Source organism: Triturus cristatus, chromosome 3_1 (genome assembly GCF_964204655.1).
Source record: "Triturus cristatus chromosome 3_1, aTriCri1.1, whole genome shotgun sequence".
NCBI lineage: Eukaryota > Metazoa > Chordata > Amphibia > Caudata > Salamandridae > Triturus > Triturus cristatus.
Window position 1 is genome coordinate 981,384,090 of NC_140583.1, and position 12,762 is coordinate 981,396,851.

At 46.2% G+C, this 12,762-nt stretch overlaps 1 protein-coding gene across 1 annotated transcript in view; it reads left to right on the forward strand.

Moving 5' to 3' along the window:
• Positions 1–262: 262 nt before the first annotated feature.
• The window catches only part of HIVEP3 (HIVEP zinc finger 3), a 1,736,279-nt gene continuing 1,723,779 nt past the window's right edge, over positions 263–12,762 (forward strand). The window contains exon 1 of the mRNA XM_085645663.1: positions 263–392. The gene's annotated coding sequence lies outside the window, so the exon portion shown is untranslated. The remainder of the gene's footprint in view (positions 393–12,762) is intronic.

Sequence of the window (12,762 nt, forward strand, 5' to 3'; positions counted from 1 at the left end):
GTCAGCAGCGACACACACATCTACACTGCCCACTAACTTCACACTATTCAACCGCGTACCATCCTAGCTGTTGCCCCCTATGGCCGAGAGACATACTCTGCGCAGGCACAGAGTACAACTGACGTCACTGCGTGTTGTGCGTCTCTCTCTTCACAACTAGTAGACACCCGGCCCGTAACCTCTGCGTGCACCCGACTAGCGCATGCGCATTTCTCTTACTCTTCTTCCTCTTCACTGTGAGTAAACGAAGCTGTGCACATGCGCGGACGGTATTTTGAGTGGTGCCGCCCCCTGCTGCAGCCAGGTGAGCTTGGGACATGTCACTGCACCTATGACAGTAGAAGCGCTGACCGGTCGCTTGACAGATTTGCATGGGCTTTTCGGAATTAGAGGTAAGGACTCTTTCGATGATAAGTAAGACTCAGTAGTAGCAGTACTAAGATCTGCAAGTGCTACCTTTTCCAGAGGCACACTGTAAGTTCTTTACCAAAAGCGATTAACTCGCATATTGTCATCAGGGCAATTTTCAACCAGTTCGGATTATCTACCTACAACACTAGGCACGCTGGGAAATGTAGTTCCACATATCCCACCAGTCGTGTGGGCCTGCAAGTGCAAGTCTAATTAGTTCTGTTAGCTTTAAAACCTATTGAAGGTCAGTGCATCATCCAGTTAAAGGTTCTGCTTTTCTACAGCGGCGCTGATAGAAAGAAGGCGTGCCGAGATTACTGCTACCAGAGTGGATAATTTCATGGTACAAGTTAAGAATTGCAAGGGTACCAATGACGTAGTAAAGGAAAGCTAGTTTGTACAGCGTTACTGGTGTCAAATATCAAAGTGTGAGTGTACCAGTGGCGTAAGGAACGCAAGGTAAATGGTAACATCTGTGAAGAGGTAGGCTCATAGCTGCCAATGTTTCAGATTGCTATGTGTGTGACATTTTCATAATTTCAGAGTAATTATGAGTGCCATTTCAATGATTATGAGTGACACTTTCTCACGAGCAAAATCAAGCATTGGAGATGAGGGAAACATAAATACCAGAAATTATACCCATTTGAGCTACAAGAAACTCTGAGAAGATCTTAAAATTGCTGCACAGCACCAGAAATGGAAGGGCAATAACCGGAGACAGACTGTGTGACTACAGGCCTCAGTTAAGACATAGTTGCTAAGTTTTCAGATGGTTTATGTGTGACGTTTTCATGATTTTAGCATGTGTATGTGTGACATTTCAAGCCTTAATATGTGACACTTTGAGAGACACTTTATCTGAAATGGAACAAAGCAGTTATGTGTCTGTAATGTCACAGAATAAAAGAATGCGCAATTGTTGACCTGCATTGGGTTTCTTGGACACGTCCACACCATAATTAAGATCATAGGAAGGGCCCTACTATTCCTACCTCACACAGTCCTACAAAACTATTCACAACACGCATTCATGGAACACCAGCTCATTGCTAAACACAGAGCCAATCCTATTTCATTGTTAGTAGTTGTTTTCTGTGCTCTTACCAGCGCAGAGTACCTTTTTGTAAAAATTACAAGATTCAGAGGTAAATAAAAAAGAAACTGGGCTTTGTTGGTGACCTGAAGATAGTAGGGCAATTGGACTGGAGAATGAGGCCTCTATAAAGCTATTACCGTTTTTCATGTTGTTGCTTTATAGCAAACAAGAGGCATTATGCTGACGTGGAGATACTTTAAGCATCTATTCCATGACTAGATCCTGATCTGTTTAAGTCTTGGAAAGCACTTTATATTGTACTGCTTTTTTATATAATGAGTCAATTAACTCCTCACCAAAGTTAAACCTTTTATTTTTCTCTGCAGTTTTATATTGCACGAACCCGACCCAAATGTATTGTAGCACTTTACAAGAACTACAGTTAAATTACACAAGGTTACATTCAGTTTTCTTTTGGTCATCAGGAGATTAAGTGATTTGTCCAGAATCACAGGATCTTGAGCTGACGACAAGACACAAACCTGTTTCCCCAATACTAAAGTCAGCAGTTCAGGCTCTAACACATCCTCTCTTACATTTAATAGCAGAACGTCATTGAGGTATAGTGATTGGAACCCCAAGGGAGAATAGTACGCTTTTATAATGAACCTTTCCATCCATATATTCACTGCATCAAACAGGGGTGACAAAAATGCATTTAGGAAAACATATTGTCTTACTTTAATTGCTGGCCCACGAGATTAACTACTTCATGCTTGTGTCGCGTGGATTTTGCCCAGAGATGATCATCCAATGCAATGGGTGGCCGTTGGTTGTTATAGCAAGAACACACCAGCTGTGTCCCTTCCATCGTACCACAAGTCTGAAGTGGAGTCTGACTGTGTGGTTGGGCTGGCTAACTTCATAAGCCCCACCCCTTTCCCATTGATCAAGACTCGCTATAATGTTTATGCAATGTTTCCTCTAGGCCTTGATCGTAGGTTTGTAAATTGATCAAGACTCACTCTCACTAATTGTGCCTTACCTCCCTACCCCCCCCCCCGGCTTTCACTGGTAACATATGGTTTACTCTACTCCTTACGACCCTACAACCTCTAACCTCCTCGAGAGCCCTCCCCCCTCCTTCTCAATTTTCTTCATCGCAGCTTGTGGCACTCCTTCGCAGCCCTGGTTAGCACTACGATTTTCCAATTACGCATGACTCCTATCTAGCGTTGTCACCTAACCTCATTCTCCCTTATGATCTCCCAAATTCACAAAATTGTGTCTGTCCACCCTGCTACCTAACCCCTCCTCTCCGTTATTAGGAAGCCTCTTCCTAACTAACCTCACCCCCTGCACTCCTCTGACATTTATCACCCCCTCTTTCTCTCACTTTTCCACCCTCGTCACGAAATATCTCTCCACCCCTTACTACATTATTCTCCCCCTTCTCTCCTCAACCTCCTCCTCCTCTCTCCTTGTTTCTTTTTCCCCTTAAAATCTCCATTCTGCTCCTTCCCCACTTTTTCCTCCTCCCCCTCTCCACCAACCAGTTTGTCCATCATGTCCCACCTTAGTCCCCTCCCTGTGTTTCGAACCTGCCCCACTACATCACCCCTTAACACCCCCCTCACCAGGCATGGCCCTAACTCGTGGTCCATTCCCTACCCTCCCAATCTCTCTAAAAACGCCAAGAAAACCTTTAAACATAAAGTACTTATCCGACATCCTGAAACCCTAATTGTAGACAACTACCACAGCCTCATGTCACCCATAAAAACAAACTACGTTTTCTACTCTAAACGTCCCTCCAAATGGAAGAGCACTTTCCTTCGCCATCTCCCAATCGCTACTTCTAACAATATTCCCTACGGTTTCAAACTCTCTACTACTCCATCCTCCGCCTTTCACGGTGAAATTGACATCTCCATTTTCAAAACTGGAAATATCCTCATCCAAGTCTCTGAACACCACCTTAATATCTTTGAACGGCATTTTAGCACTCTGTTCCACCAAATGTCCCTACCTACTCCTTTCCCCTCTCCCCCCCCAAACCACTCCTAACCCTTCTCACTCCCCCCAGCCCATCCCGTCACTCCCCACCCTACCTGAACTCACCCCATGACCCTAATACCAATGCTGCCTCTCCGCTAACCACGCACACCCACTCTGCTCCCCTTATCACGTCCGCTACCCCTTTAACGATCCCATCTCTCTCCATGGCCATCCCTCCCACACACGGCCATATCTCCCCTCTCTCCACCCGCCAGGAGCACCTCACTCCCACCGCCGCAATGCCCCACTTGTCGCCCCCTAGACCTCTCACCCTCTCAGAACAATTAACCCCCTCCGCGAACCAACCCCGATCTACCCCACCCACCCCCCCTGCTCCAACTACTTCCACTAATATCCAATCCACCCCCACTCCCCTCCCTCCAATGTCTGCCAGAACCTGCCATCCCACAGGCTTCCCTCCCTCCCAGAACAACAGACCTCCACGTCCGATCACCTCCGAAACCTCCCACCCCCCCCTGCCCAAACTACCTCCAGTACGACCCAGTCCTCCCCCAGTCCCCAGTCCCCATCCCCCTCTGGCGACCAGAGCCCCCCTTCCTACCCCCCACAGTCCTCCCTCTCGCCCACTGCTACAAGACTTCACTCACCCCCCTCCAGACTTATCACCCTCTACGAACGCTAGACCTCCTTCTCCAACCAACTTAGAACTTATCTCACCCCCGCCTCACCCAATACGCCCCAACTCTCTCTTTTAACCCAGACACTTTGCAGTATTGATCGCAACATTGCCTCCCTCATATCCAAATTAGTCCATCTTAGAGACGATTTCACTAACTCCAAATCCTCCAAACCGATAACCCTCCCCTCTTGGCCCACTTCGCCACGCACTGGCCCCCCAAAACTCATTAATCCCAAACTCAGTAAAACCACACCACTTCAAAATTGCTCTGAGACCTTGTCGCACCTTGACTGATTACTCCACCTCTAACCTCTCCGACCTCTGCAATTCCTACTATCCTAAGGCCCATCGCAAGTTTGCGGCCCTTCCTCATTCCTTCATCCCTGTCATTATCGGGGCCAGCAGAACTCTCTTCTGTCCTTACTCGCCCAAGCCCCCCGCAACTTACCGCTATCCACTCGTGCCCCCCCCCCCCCCCATAACTAACCCCAAGCCCCTGACATGCATGCTTGTGAACTGCCGCTCAGCGGTTCGTCATGCCTCAGAAATTTCCGAAACCATCCTTGGTGAAGTTATAGACCTTGCCTTCTTCACGGAAACTTGGCTCAACGATCACTCCACACCCATCCTAGACTTACTCTCTCCCCCTGGTTATTCTATCCTTAGAAAAGACAGACCTAAAAGAATAGAAGGAGGTCTAGCAATAATCTTTAAAAATGAACTCCAGCTATCCCTAGTCAGAAATACTGACTTCAAAACTTTTGAATACCTTGGAGCAATACTTAAAATGCAAGCCCCCCCCCCCAATAGGACTGCACAACATCTATCACCCTCCAGGTGAACCTCTCCTCTTTGCCGAGGAAATACCTGAACTACTTTCACAATTGTCCCTTTCGAACTCTAAAAACCTCTTTCTAGGAGACTTTAACCTTCACTGGAACTTGCCAGACGACCCACCCATCAAACTTCTCAATAACCTCGTTGAGATAAATGACCTCAAGCAACTCTGCCTTACCCCAAGCCATTCTAAAGGGGCTACCCTTGACGCCATCATTGCTAACAGTAATCTGGCATCTCTTTCCAACATTATCCCTATTGACTGGTCTGACCACCAGCTCCTACTGTTCTCGATCTAACCCTTAGCCCAGCCTGCCCCTTCTAAAATCAACAAAACCACAATATTAACCAGAAACCTTAAACGTATCCCCCCAGGTTTACTGGAGGCTAAACTCCAAGATCAACTCAGTCGCTCTCCTCCCTCTCTCAATACAAAAGATCTCACTGAGCACTACAATAAAACTATCTCTGAGGTTTTAGGTCAACTTGCACCACCCAAACCAAAAGCTCTTAAAAATATCCCTTCCAAAACTTGGTATAATCCAGACCTCAATAATGAAAGATGGGCACTTAGACTGGCAGAAAGAACCTGGAGACAACACCCTTCCACCCCCCCCAATCTGGTCCTCCTCCGAACCGCTAGATCTGTGTACAAGAAATACATCTTTGCCGAAAAGGCTTCCTTCTTCCGATCACAGCTCTCTCGAGCAAAAAACAGACCCAGAGAACTGTTCAACATTATTAGAAATCAAACCTCCCCTGCCCCACCTAGCATGACGGCCACCACTGGCAAATGCGAAGAAATAGCTATTTTTTTTCTGAAAAAATTGCCAAAATCTACCAATCTTTCACTCTAACCTAAATCTCCCCTCCACCACCCACCCCCCTCGGGTCCCCTGACACCACTTCAGCACCTTCCCCTCTGCTCACACCCCCTCTATCCTCCCCACCCCTATCTTCTTTAACCCCGTCTGAACTTCCCCCCGACAGCGCACAACTCCAAGACAATGCCTCCTGTCTGAATTTCCACTCTGTCTCTGAATTTGAAGTCTGTACCATCCTGTCCAAACTAAAACCATCTTCCCACACTAAAGACCCTCCCCCCATCTTCCCTCATCCAAAACCTAAAGCACATAATTGTCCCGTATTGGACCAATATCATCAACTTCTCCCTTTTATCAGGGTGTGTCCCGGTCTCCCTCCAACTCGGACAAATCACACCCATTCCAAAAAACAGTAAGGCCGACCCAAATGACCCGAACAACCTATGCCCCATCTCAAACCTCCCCTTTCTCTCTAAAACCCTTGAAAAATGTGCCCTTCAGCAACTGGATAAACACATTGACACCTACAACCTACTTGACCCCCTACAATCCGGCTTCCGTAAAGGCTGCAGCACTGAAACTGCATTGCTAAATATAGTTGATGACATCCACCTTGCCCTGGACAATGGCGAGGCCTGCCTATTCATTCTCCTTGACCTCTCAGCTGCATTTGACACATTAAACCATTCAACCTTACTCTCTACACTTAGATCTCGATTTGGTCTTAATGGCACTGTCCTCAATTGGTTCAAATCCTATTTCCAACACAGAACCCAACAAGTAAAAATCCACCACTCCCCATCTAGCTCCATTCGAGTCTCCCTTGGTGTCCCCTAAGGATCCATCCTCTCTCCTGCTCTTTTCAACCTTTTCATGGAACCCCTTACCCTCATTCTCAAACAAGCAGGCATTACCTATCACCTATATGCTGACGACACCCAACTCTACTATAAAATTAAATCCCACTCCGCCCTTACTAACATACAAAACTGGTTCCATTTCAAACTTAACCCTAACAAAACTGAAATAATTCTCTTCTCTCCTAAAAACAACCCTCTCCCCATCCATACATGGATCACTGACCTAACTGCCCTTAACTGTACACTCTCCCTCTCTGAATCGGTTAAATCCCTCGGCAACACCCTCACCAGTAAGTTTACGCTCAACTCCCATGTAAAAAACTCGGCCAAAGGCGCACTTTTTACGCTCCAACATCTCAAAAAAATCAAACCCTTCATCCCAGCGGAAGATTTCAAATCAGTTGTAGAATCCCTAGTCCTTTCCAAAATTGACTATGGTAATGCCCTTCTCACCGGCTCTCCCAAAACTCACTTGGCCCCACTCAAAGCTGTGCTAAACCTAGTGGCTAGGATTACAACTGGTTGCAAACGCTCTGACCACATCTCGCCGACCCTAAAGACCCTTAAATGGCTTCCTATTGAAGGCAGATCCTCCTTTAAATTAGCCTGCATTACTCACAAAGCTCTCCATCAAAAAACCCAGCTCTACCTTTCAACCAAATTAAAAAAAAGCAGGCAGTACCCGTTCGATGAGAAGCACTCACTTTCTCCTCCTGGTCCCCCCTTTGCTAAAAAAAGAAAGCCTCACAATCTCGCTCCTTCTCTGGTAAGGCCCCCAGCATCTGGAATACCCTTCCCAAAGACCTACGACTGAATCCTTCATACGTCAGTTTAATAAAAGACCTTAAATTGCACCTGCTCAACAAATATTGGGGTCCATAATCATTCTATGCCCATACTTGCTGTTCAGTCTCTTTCCGTCTTGAATCCCCAATCCTTCCCCCCCTTTCTCCCACCTCTCCTGCACTCCACCAACACTTAATAGCCCCCCACCTTACCGTTACACACCTCTTGCGTCCCCCTCGGTTCACCCCTCTCCTTAAAATTAGCCACCCCTCCCTCCACTCTCGTCTAACCCTTCCGTTTCATTCAAAATATGAGTCTAGTTCCTTTTTACTGCTTAATTATTTGTAAATATGTTACCCATATACTGCCTAGTAAATAACTCCATCCTGTCACTTTGTATCAACAATAACGAGACTAGTTCCTTTTACTGTTTAATAATTTGAAATTTTGTATTTCTATGTTGCTTAGAAAATAGCTTCATCCTTTCACTTTGTATCATAATTAAGGCTCCCTGTTTTCCGTTTTTACTGATTTTTACACATAAATACAGACAGAAAACCATTTATTTTCTTGTCAGTATTTATTTAAATTGTGGATAAAAACGGAAACATGGGCTGTTTTTGAGTTATTCTTAATGCTGTCAATCATGACTGCCAGGCCAATAGCTGTGCCGATTGACAAGCAAGGGGATCAAAACAAAAAAAAAATAGGGATTTTAGTAAAGATCCTTAAACAGCAGTAGATTTGCAAAACCTTGATACTAAAATGTACATATTTTTTTACAAGTGCATATTTTACCATCTGAATGTGTATATATCATTGAAACCAGTCAGGTGTTCAGGCACAAGTGCACATTAACTGGTTAAATAAGTGCAGAAATATACACATTTCAGCTTCATTTTTTCACAAAACCTAAAATAATTATGGATAAATACAGGTAAAATTAGTAAAAAATAGATATGGATAAATACAGACAGAAATGACAAAAATATAAATACCATAAAACCGGGAGCCCTAATCATAATCAAGATATGTTATTTAGTTTGTTGCTTAAGCCTATTATATCTCTATGTTTCTTTTCGTTGCCATTTGTTTTTGTAACCCATGTGCTATCGTCTTCCCAATGTAAAGCGCTCTGATACCTAAGGGTGAAGCCAGCACTATATAAAACCTCTTAAATACAAATAAATAAGGCACGTTCTTAGCTAAATCACACCGGAAAACAGCGAGGAAGGGCCAAGCCAACACTCACCAAGAGGCAGAGTGAGTGCCTCAGCCGTGCTGTATAACTTAACCCCTTCAGTGCCCGCCTCTTTCCCCGCCCTGTGCCGGCCGTTGTATTAGCGGGCGGGGTTTATGACGAGCTGGTCTCGTCATGGGCACAGCGCAACCGCGGCCCATGACGAGACCAGCTCGTCATGGGCATTGAAGAGGTTAATAATCAGTAAGGAAAGGTAACCAAACACCTTCCCTGTTGTCTCACTCAGCGTCAACACATCAGGAAAATCACCATTAAAATCTGGTTTACAAGACCCAATAGGCCTGCAGACAGCCAAAACAAAATAAATCAGCCCCCTCACTGACCTGCACAGCTACGCTTCGGAACTATATAGCACAGGCAGCGAGAATGAAAAAGGAAGCTGCTGCCCACCGCCTAAATGTCAGGGGCCAGTCAACATACTGCATTGTCACCGCTATGTTTGTTTACCATGCACAGCGCTGACATGCCACGTGGTATGCTTAAGAGAGGCAAGGCACAGCTTGATTAAATTCTAGAGCCGGCGCTGTGCACCAATAACTATGCAGTCAGTGCATTGGCAGGTTAGATTGTGAGTAAAGGTAAAACTGTATTTCAGACAGCAGACTTTCAGACAGCAAGAGCGCTCTCATTTGCACCGCACTAGGCGCTTAAATAAAGCTTTTTGTTGAGCACGCCTGGCACACACTGGTTAATCAGGGCATTATAAATGTGTGATTTTGTATGTCAGTGCGGTGATGCGGACCACCACACTGAAATCAGACTCCTAGGATATTTTGGCATGGACTAGCACATTTTGCGGCACAAATGTGGCCATTTTGCAGCACAACTATGCAAAATTTGTGGCATTTCTGCAGCACCTTATTGTACTATTTTGATAAAAAAGAAATGCCTCCATGACCTGCCACATGCCCCGGGGATGGCCGGCCATATTCATTTAAAAAGAAAAATTACTCCAGTGCCCGCCGTATTGGTAAATGGTAGCTTGTTAAATGGTAGCGGCAATTTCAGTCGATAACCCTTCAAGTGTTGCCCGGCGGTAATCGCCTCTTATACCATTCGATGTTAAACCAATAAAGAGGCAGGCGCCGGAGACTGGAAGGCAGGAAACAAAGTTTTATTCCGTCGGAGCAGAACACATCAGATCAGACAGCAAGGTATCGTCACGAGGTGCTCTAACTGCATCTCTGAGGCCTGGCCTCTTATACACAGGTTTATGACTTTATTGCAGGGTTATCGTACATGGCACATTCTTGAGATTGTCTTGGAACATGAAAGAACATCCTCGGAATCCCCACTTCGAGCTCGTTCCCACACATATCTACAGTGGAAGCCCCCACCCCATCTACAGTAGGAGATGGCTATCACACAGCTGGACATTCCGCCAATTCCCGGGGGTGTGTGCGACCGGCCGGGTCTCAGGGGGTAGGGGCTTTGATCTACTGTAATCCCTTTGATGTGGGGTGTTTCCCTTACAGTAGGGGCAATAAACTGCATCCGCAGGGCTAGGTGATGGCCTGGGATCGATTCGGACAATGGGGCGCAGAGGAAGGGGGTTATCAAAAGAGATGCATGACCATGTATGGGATGTCGGTCAGGCGTGGGATGTGGTTCCATGGCAGGGTCGCGCAGGAGGAGAGGGTTTATGGCCCGTGTATGAGAGAGCGGGGGTGGCCGGCGCGCGGGGGATGCTTGCAGCACCAGGGGAACGCGCTGGCGACCGACAATGAGCGGGGGAGAGAGTGGGGTGCCTAAAATGGCGGCCGTGCGTTCGCTGTGCGTGGCGCTGGGGAGAGGCAAGATGGCGCAGATAATGTTCAGTTACAAGCTAAATTTCCACAGTCCTCCCTTTTAACATATCTCGCCAGCTTGCCTGGCCGACATTCACCTTCGTTAACCCTCCAGCTATAATATCGTTAATGTTTTTCATACATTCCTTAAAGATACAGAGTTTTTAGGGCAGGCAGGAGTAATCTGACACATTTATACATAGTTACATACAGTTGATAAAGTAGGCGAGGAGGTAGTACATACAAAATTACATCAGCTGCGCCGCATGTCAGGCCCAGGGATAGGAGGAGGGGAGCTTGTTTGAGCACAAATAGGATACTGTAAAGCAAAAAAAATGTTTCTGGCAAAACAAGGGATATTTCGTACATTACTTAAGGCCCAGACTTCGTGTGGATCAAAAATAGTCAGTATAGTCGTGTGCATGGCTGGTGTTGTATGAATGTCATTATACAAAGTTAGATTTTCTTAACTTCTCAGTGTACAGTCGGAAGTGACTGATGCAACATCATGAAAACTCGATACGAAGATAGTTAATATAAAAAGGTGGTGGGGAGAGGATTTCGACTTAACATGGGCTCTTCTTTCCAGTGTCCTATTATAAAGAGCCATCACTGGTAAGCTCTTATTGTTGTTCTTCTTTTGTTGGCGCTGTTGAGCACCGGCGGTGGAGCTAAGGTCCAGCTCAAATCCAATTTCTCACGTGGCAGGGTGTGACCATTCGCTGTTCTCTGATCACAGTCCTGTTCCCTTAGCACAGTTCATCATAGGTACTTTGAGACAGGGTACCCGCCTTAGTTAAGTCAAATTCAAAATCCATAGAGAAGGGGTGTGGCGTGCTTCGGGATGCCGGGGGAAGAGGGGGTGGAGTGGGATCGGATCAAAATGCGGACCAAGGAGAGCAGAATCTTCCAGCATTGGGCCCATCAATCGGGCCCGACGGGTTGGGACTTCAGGCACGCTGGTCAGTGAGCAGGGGGCCTCGATATAGCCCTTCGTTCTATCGCTTAGCATCCTGATAATGGTGCCTTGTCCCACGCCCTTTTTGCTTCGTCGCTTCCCCCTTGGTCGATGCCATAGATGTTCCATGGTCCGCAGCCAGGCTGTGCGTCACGTCCGACCCCTCTCTTCCGATGGCAGCACGTTATCTTTAAATGAGTACAAGAAACAAAATCTTAGAGAGTTGGCAGGGAAGACATTTACACACTTCATCCTCTCTCCCAACCACCGAGTAGTTGCGGAAATGCTTTTATCGGTTGCTGTATGATTGATGTCTATTAACTCTGATGTTAGTGTGCGTGTTACTAATCTATTAATCATTGCTGTGGTGCAGGTTTCTGTGGGTGTCCCTGTCCATCGTCTGGCCTTCTAGGTGTCGATTCCTGCGCCCTATAACCGTTGCAGGAAGCCTGACATCTGTCAACCCTTTGGTCTATTAAAAATTCGAACCGGCTTCTCCGGTAGAGACTCGTTCATTTCAACACAAGGTTAGTTAATACACATTTTCCTCCGAGGACTGCTAAGTTTATGAAAAAGTGCGAGGTGCTACTGTCATGGGTTCACAAGTATCCATTTCAGGGAGGAACATAAGCTAAACATTATTCTTGCTGGAGACAATAGGTAACCCTTATCAGTTTAGGCGATGTATTTTTAGAGAATAAGGTCATCAGCTGTTTCGTTCGAAATACTCTGAGACGGCTAGTATAGGGCTGGGGTTATTTTGGGAGAACGGGGTGCTTTAGACATTCTATTTCGGGGTAATTGGGCGGGGGCAATCCTGGGCGGTGGAGATGGTGTTTGTTAAAGCCCAAAAAAAACAAAAACCACTGACATGTAGTCCCCGTGATGAGGGCCAAATTGGGAGACATCAGTCGTCTTACCTGTCCTTTCTTTCTCAGCCAATTAAGCCCAACATTTGCAGAAAGGAGAGGTAGTAACGTGGTAAAGTATGGTCGTTTTGTTTCTGTCAATTTGTTCGAACACCACCGTGTTTCAGGCCAATTATACACTTACCGAAGAGGTATGTGTCGTTAATTTATTCAAAAAGAAAGAGGGCAAGAAAGCCTTTAGTGAGGGAGGGAGAGAGAGTGAGAGAGAGAGAGAGTGAGAGAGAGAGAGACGTGTGCATCAAGTAGGCTATTTGGCATGTGTACGACACAAAACGAGAGAGAGGGTCATGTGTACGATAATAGGCCACTTGGTGCACACACAACATGGAGTAGCATGGGTCTGTTCTATGTAAGAAAACACAAGCGGGGGAA